We start from the raw sequence: 8,433 nt of genomic DNA on the forward strand, positions 1-8,433 counted from the left end.
AACTAATTTTTAAAAACCCAACCAGGTTCACCTGAGCAGGTGGACAGGTTTGTACCTAGTATTCTTTCTACAAGTGCAGAGCACAGACTTATCAGAGGGAAGTGCCACTTGTTCTGTGGGCAGTGTGGGCGCTTTTAGCCCCATTTCACAGATGAGGAAGCTGAGTCCCAGACTGGGCTGATAGCACAAAGCAATCCAACTCTTGGCCTAGGCCTGGGAAGGTGGCCCTGGTGACCTGCAGGCTGCATGGTTGCTGGACAGGGAGCCGGTGACCTGAGCAGATTGTCTCCGAGGAGGAAGACAGCCGGGGAGTGTCCGGAGAGGAGAAAAAGTGGCTGCCACCGTCCCTCAGCCTTCCAGGGAAGCAGGGGACAGAGCCCCCAGAGCCATGTTGGGGCGCAGGCGGGGAATGGAGCCTGAGTGGCCCAGTCCACCCACAACAGACAAACAAGCCCTTGTTTCTATCAAGTCCAAATGCATGTTTGTCCAGGCAGATGCTGACTTAACCTTCGGCATGTGAGCACCAGCGGCAGTGGACCGTGGCTTAATCCTGAGCCTGTTATGAACCGGGGGATGCTATAGAATGGGTATTACTCCATAATAAGAAACAAAAAACGTTTCAGAAACTAACGCCCCCTGTAGAACTATTAGAAAATTCAGAGGAGGGCTAAATACATGTATACATACAACCAAAAAAAAAGTACAGAAAATTCAGTAAACAAACCACCCCCCAGAAATAATCTCTATTAATATTTTAGTGCTTGTCCTTCCAGATATTTTCCTATGGGTATGTGTGGGTAAATGTATATTTACAATTGTATGATAACATTTAATTGCAAATAGATATTTTGATGACAGCATTTAAAAATGCTTTCATACTATATTTTTATATGTTTTATATATAAAGATTCATATATGTTTATAACCTGCTTTTTTTTACCAAGCCATACATGATAGACACCTTTGCATTTTTAAAAAATCGGTCCATACATTTTTTACTTTCTTCTTATAAAATGCAACATCATAAAACAGAAAATGCATCAAATGTAAGTGTACAGTAGACTAGAATAATTATAAAGTGAACACCCATGAATATGACAGCCTCCTGGCGTAAGACAGGGACCATGGCCACCCCCTGGATGGTTTCCCCACTACCACCAGCGCCATCCACGAGGCTATAAGATCCTCCCTAGCGACACATAGTATTTATTCCATTACATGGATGGACCACACTTCATTAAACATGCCCCAGATTGATGGACATTTTGGGTGTTTCCAGTTTTCTGCTGGGATGACTATCCCTGTATATGCTTCCCCAAACCCATCATTGTATAAAGCTATAGAGCAAAATCTCTGGGCCAACGGGTATATATATATACATATATATATATATATATATATATATATATATATATATAATATAAATAATTATAATATATATAAAATATGTATTATATATATTTTTTCAAGGCTTTTGATACAGTGTTGCAAACCACCTTCCAATAGACAGTGTGAGGTGGAGTCCCAGCAGGTGTGCGTGGGCACATCCCCGCCCCTGGGACTCTTTGCCCATCTAGTAGGTGAAAGCTGGCACCTCATTGTCTTAACGCATTTGCACACCTTTGTTTGCTGACGAGGCCGGATGATGTCATTTATTTTATGTATTTATACTTGGCCTCCCAGGATTAGAAGTGAGAGGTCTTATTATTAAGACATGTCATCTCAAGAGTTTGTCCCCTCTCTGTGTTCATTCCTAAGAAATAAAAATCCCATCTCACCCCTCCTCTCTCTTACCCCACGTCCGGAGCCAGTTTTCAGCTCCTAGGCTTGAAGCCAAACTCTGTATGATTACTTTAGACAAAGTCCTTGGCTCTAACAAAGAGCTGTGGGAACAGGGCTGCCACCCCCCTCTCTGAGCCTCATGATCCTCGGCAGACAAGAGGAGAGAACAATCAAAGTGGAAAAGAATTTGAACTCTATTTCTTTTTTTTAGAGACTACTTATTGAACACCTATTTTACACCAGATACTGCATTAGACACTACGCATTTTATTTCTAGTTTTTACAGCAACCTGCAAAGCAAGTATTATAATCCCCATTTTACACTCGAGGAAACTGAGGCTCAGAGAGGGGAGGTGACTTGCCCAAGGACACACAGCTAGGAAGACTAACCAGTGTGGCTGATTCCCAAGAATCTGCTGTCTCTGGAGGGCCTGGCTCCATCAGCAACTCTTTCCAGTATACTGTTAAATGGTATCTGGGAAATATTATGTCTCAATCTGGGAATTTTCTTGGAGAATGTCACTCTTCTCCTGCGGTGGTACCATTGCTGCCTGGTGCCACATCCAGGCTGATGGAGAGACTGCTTCATACCTGTCCAGAAGGCTCTCCCTGATGGAAACTCAGAATGTCTAACCTGATGATTCTTAGAAGGAAAAAAATGAGGGGAAGGGGCTTTCAGTGACTAAATGTCAATTCTACACCAGGGTCTTTACATACACAATCTCCTACAATTAGCAGTATAACCTCAAAGTAGGGGTTGTCTCCATTTTGCAGATGGGGAAGCTGAGCCTCAAACAGATAAAATCCTGGGCCAAGGATTCATGGCTAAGGTGAATAGCTAATACCTATTAAGCACAAGGTACTGGGGACTGTTATAAATCATTTGCATGTGATAATCGTAATCTTCACCACATCTCTAAGACTTAGGGTACCATTTTTGTCATCTCTACTTCATAAATGGAAACACCAAGGCGGAAAAAATTAAGTAATTTGCCGAAGACGGCCCAGCTAGTACATATTAGAGCTGGGATTCAAACCCAGGCGGTCTGGCTCCCAAATTTGTCCCTGACCACTGCGTCTGGAGGGTCCCCGAACCCACATTCTTTCTCCTAAACCACCAAGTGCCTTCTAAATGCAAGAGGCTCTACAAACACTCTTGTGTTTGTATGTAATGTTGGCGGGGAGATGCTTGGAGCCAACACTTTCTCTCTGTAGGTGGAGGACCTGACAATCAAGAGAGAGTACGTCGGGCCCCAGGCCCCCGGCCCTGTGACTCTGAATCCAGTCTTCCCGCAATCCCAGCCAACACCACTTCTTCTCAAAGGGAGGGAGGGTTTTGCCGGTGATGTCACTCCTGCCTGCTCCAGGGCAGTAGGGCTGCACTCTGGGAAGGGGTGACAATGTGTTTAATCATTAAGTGCATAACCGTGGGTGGCTTCCTGTGGCTGATTATTAATAGAAGCTGGGGAAGGTAGGCACACTCACTGACGGGCCAGCGGTTTCTGGCAGCACCTGGGTGATTCAGATTTTAGGCCGCCTCCCTTGACGCGCCCCCTGGCTGAGGGCTGGGCCTCTCACCACTGGGACACCGCATTCCCGAGGCAAACTGCAATCTCACCTTCCTCCTTGTTCCTCACCTACATCATCTGTTGCCAGGCTGGCTGCAGGAGCTGAAGCTTCTAGTCCATGAGACCTGGGTTTAGATCCTGGGAGACCTTGGCCAAATCGTCTGACCTCTTGGAACCTCAGTTTCCTCATCTTTGAAATGGGCACGATGATAACTAAGTCGCGAGGACTGGCAGGAATAATCACATAGCAGACACTCAGTGAGCTGCCACCATTCGGATGAACTACCCTGAGGCTGCCCCACTGGAATCTGGTTGCCGCGGAGCTTAATGGCCTCTGTCCCTTTGCACATGCTGTTCCCTGTCTGTGAAAGTCTTTTCCTGGCCTCTCGCTTTCTTCTCCTTGTGGGGCATCACAGTTTTAGGAAGAAGTGTAATTAATTGCAATATTAAACAGTGGGGTTCTTTTTAAGTTTTTTCAGTAGGGTTCTAGGGAAAAAAACCTGGCCATTTTGAGCCTTCGTGACCCAGAGTTGGGCTTACTGGGCTCAAAGCAAGACACAGCCCCTGCTGGTTTTTGTTTTGGTAAAGGCTGAAGCGAGTAAAATTTTGGTTCTGGCCAAGAATACCAGAAGGGAAGGAGAGAAGCCTGAAGGTAGAGGGGGGAGATCTCTCTGTCTGGGGTGCGGACAAAGTCTAGGGTTCTATTAGCAGCCGGGACCTTTGACCCCATGTCTTAAGGAGGGGGAGGGACGGCAGTATCCTCAACCCACCCTCTCCAGAGGGTCCTGGTACCCAGGAGGCATCCCCTGCCCGGAAGGAAGCTTGGGTTGCCCAGTGTCTGGCTGCTCTGTAACCCAGCCCTGGAACCTTGCTGTGACACAGGTGTGGGAGAGCTGGGTGCCCATTCAGGACTGAGACTGAACTTCCCCCAGAGCTGGCAAAAAGGGAACTGCCAGTCAGGTTTTATCTGTCTTAAAGAAAATAAGGAAATGGACGTTTCCTGTGCGCCTGAGTGTGTGGCCAGAGGTGTCAACACCACACCTGCAGCAGGGTGCCCGCATCCCCGCAGGAGACAGGGCACCAGGGGCAGGAGCCAGAGCAGCAGGGCATGAAGCGCCCCTGGAGAGAGTGAGCCTTAGGAAACAGGGTGGATGCAGGTCTGATGAGGCGGCTTCCTTGATGCCCAGCCCTGCGCTTTCTAATATAATAGCCAGTAGCCGCGTGTGGCTATTTTTAAATTAATTCCAATGAAATGAAGTGAAAGATGAGCTACATCTCAAGGGCTTATGATAGCCCCACGTGACCCAGTGGCTACTGCACCAGACAGCAAGTATTTCCATCATAACAGGAAGTTCTACTGGATGCCGCTGATCTGGACAATTCCCTGGGAAACAACTTTCTCTACTCTGCCTGACAGCAGGTGAAGACCTCCGCCCTTTCCGGGGACAGTTTTAATAATTTCCAACTATCAACATGGAAGAAGAGGCTTAGAAGAAGCATATGGGGGACAATAAAAATTTACTAGGAGGAAGTGTTCATACAGTCTCTACCTGGCCTGCGAAGGTATTCGTGGTCATTTTGTTCTCTGAGACACATCTGTGGGTTCCTCCTTCTCAGACCTTCCAGGATGCCATCTGGAAGGTCGCCATTGCCATGTCGCCCCATGGCACCCCTAAAGGAGGTTCTCTGTGATGGCAACATTGCAATGAAGCCTGAATGTTTTGTTTGCAGGGCTGTCTCTTCTTTTGTGCTGTTTCTTCTTTATCTCTTTGAGAAAACTCTCCTGGTGACCAGTGTGTCCCCAACATCCAGAGCCTGGCTGGCACAGAGAAGACACAATAAACATTGATGGAAGGATGCCTACATTGCCGCATGGCAGGCTGGCTTGGGGTGGCTGGCTTTAACGTCTGATATAATTGTATTTAAACCTTATTATCTCCAGGAAATTTCTGCCAACTACAGCCTCCAACTCTGGGCAGAATCATAGGTATTTAAAGGCCAGAATTGCTCTCTGTAGGGATCCAAGATTTCCCCATTGCTTTCTTAGGTTCACAGAACTGGCTTTGGGATTACAGGTAAAAGGGCAGAGAGATCAGTGACCAGAAAATGGGGAGGGTCTGGGGGGAGGGGGAGCGTCGAAACTCAATACGCAAAAAAGAAGGAGAAAGATGGATGTAGTCGGGGCATTTGGAGTGGACAGGCCCTTGTGTCTGCCCAGGGCAGGTGCCAGCCGCTATGCTAACAGGCAGCCCAGCTGGAAGGGCGTCTCGCCTGTTTCTCTGACATCCTCACCCTGCTCGCGTGCTTGGTCATGTCCTGCTCATCGGCCACATCCCCCATGCACGCTGCGTCAGCCTCACAAGATGCAGGTAAGCCTCTGGCCCAGGCCCAGGTATGTCTGGTAAAGGTCACCTGCTGGGCAGTGATGACTGAATGTCACTGCCTCTCCTTTCCCCCAAATACAGAAATCCCCCATTTTGACACTTGGACACTGACTTTGTTTTTAAGCATTTCCATCTAGATATTAGAGAGAGAACAACTGAAAACAATTTTAGCCCTGCCTTCTTCCAAGCAGCATTTAAAAGGACATTCATTCATTCACCCATTTGTCCAACACTATTCCCTTCTAGGAGCCGACTATTCTGTATTCCACTGAGTGCTAGACATTGGGAAATGGGTAGGGAATCTCTGCCCTTGAAATCTGGTGGGGCAGGGAGACAGGTAATCATCGCCATAATTATTCATTTACTTACTGAGTGCTAATTCTGTGTCAGGCCCTGTTCTAAATATATTCTGTGTTTAAAGCCTCAAAACATTCTTATGAGGGAGATCCTATTGTAACCCCAATTTTATAAATGAGGGAAATGGACACAGAATTTATGTGAAAAGATGTCACATGGCTTGCATTAGTTTGCTAGGGCTGCCATGGCAAAGGAACACAGACTGGGCAGCCTAAGCAGCAGAAATGTATTTTCTCAGTCCTGGAGGTTGAAAGTCCAAGATCAAGGTGTGGCAGTATCGATTTCTTAAGTCTTCTCTCCTTGGCTTAGAGATGGCTGTCTTCTCCCTGTGTCCTCACATGGTCTTCCATTTGTGCATCTCCTTGTCCTAATCTCCTCTTCTTTTGTTTTTTTATCTTATTCATTTTTATTTTTATTTTTTTATTCTGTATTGAAGTGTAGCCAATAAACAAAGTTGTGACTGTTTCAAGTGCACAGCAAAGGGACTCAGCCATACATATACATGTCTCTTCTTTTAAGGACAGCAGTCATATTGGATTAGGGTCCACCCTAATAACCTCATTTTAACTTAATTACCTCTTTAAACACCCTGTCTCCAAATACAGTCCCATGTTGAAGTCCTGGAGGCTGGGACTTCACCACATGAATTTTGGGGACCACAGTGGCAGAGTCAGGATTTGAACCTAGGCCGGCAGCTCCAGAATCCATGTGCTTGGGCCAAGTACTGCCCCTTACAGACAATTGCCACTGTGGATGATGGAGCCACAGAGGTCCCCTAACCCGAGGTTGGAGGAGTCCCACAGTGGGGGGCACCAGAAGGCAGTGAGAGGGGATGATGGCTGGTGTCCTGCAAGCCCCCTCACCACAGCTCTCCAAACCCTGGTACCCCACATTCCCTGGGAGTTCTCAGGCTCCAAAAGGTCCTCCTTACAAGGCCAGGGAATCTCTCTTCCCCTGCAGCAGAGCGACAGACATGTAAACAGAAGAAAAGTCCCTGCTCTCCACCAGGCACTCTGCTGGGTGCGTCCCCTCAGGACCCACTCAACTCAAACAATAACCCTGCAAGTAGGGTGATTGTTATCCCGGAGAGGAGAAAATGGAAGCCAGGTTCTTTGTGGTCCTGCCTTTTCCCACATCTCAGAGACATCACGTCAGAAAATATTCTAACTGGGAGGTTTATATGAGCTACAGGATTCAAGAATTCTATAGCCGAGGATCGACTGAGGATAAGAGAAGGGATGTGGTTTACTGAAGCCACAAAACTCGCTCAAAAGTCATAGCTAGGACACCCAACTGGACTGTGAGCCTATAAGGGCAGGGATGTGGTCTGCCTTAGTCACCCTGAATCCCCTGCATGGAAAATCCAATGAGCAGAAAGTAAGCCTTTTGTACATATTTGTGCATATTTGTTTGAAGAATGAATGAACAGTGAATAAATTAATTCCTACCCCAAGCTTGTTTGCTTGTTTTTGCCCCATTGCACTCCAAAAAGAATGGGTTCTATCCGTTCTCTTCATCTTTCTCCATCATAGAACACCAGTTTTTAACACAAAACCAGCCAAAATAAACATGATATTTCCATTTCTCTTGTATGTGACTAAGTTTGGAGCAATACTAAGTTTTAAGTAGAAGTAGTTGAAATCTAAGAAATATGTTTAAAGGGAGAAAGCATGCACAAATTAATTTGCTTCCTCCTTAATGATGGCAAGAATGAAATGCGATGGCTGGAGCTCCAGCAGCCATGGTGAACCATAAAGTAACCTTAGGAATGAAATGTAGCATAGAACATGAGAGAAGGAACCTGGGTTATTGATATCATGGGGCACCGTACCAGCCCTGAGCAGCTCCTCTGGACACCTTGGACATGAGAGAGAGTTAAATTTCTATATTGCTTAAACTACTGTTATTTGTTGGGGGGGGGGCGGGTTTCTATTACTCAGAATTAGACAATACTATTCCAGGTCTCTAGTAGAGAAACCTATTTAGCAGGAAGGCCACATGGAGAATTAGTCAAAAGCTAAGGCTATAAATTTAGATGTACTTTCTAAAGGATCACCTTGTACAAGTTACTCTACCTTCTAGAATCTCAGTTCAGGTTTAGTAATAACTTCTACCCCGTAAGGTTGGTGTGCAGATTAAGTGAGATATATCATATAAGTACTTAGCACACAGCTCACTGCGAGGTCCACGCAGTGGAATATTCCCGTAGAGATCCTGCCCTGAGCACCCAGGCCCCAGCATGGACACAGGATCAGCTTTTGTCAGATGATGATGCTAATGATGATGCTTTCCTTTCTGTCATAGGTGACCGTGAGTCAGCCTGGGCTTGACTGCGGCTGTCC

The sequence above is a fragment of the Mesoplodon bidens genome (genome assembly GCF_964165515.1).
Source record: "Mesoplodon bidens genome assembly, chromosome: 16".
Taxonomy (NCBI): domain Eukaryota; kingdom Metazoa; phylum Chordata; class Mammalia; order Artiodactyla; family Ziphiidae; genus Mesoplodon; species Mesoplodon bidens.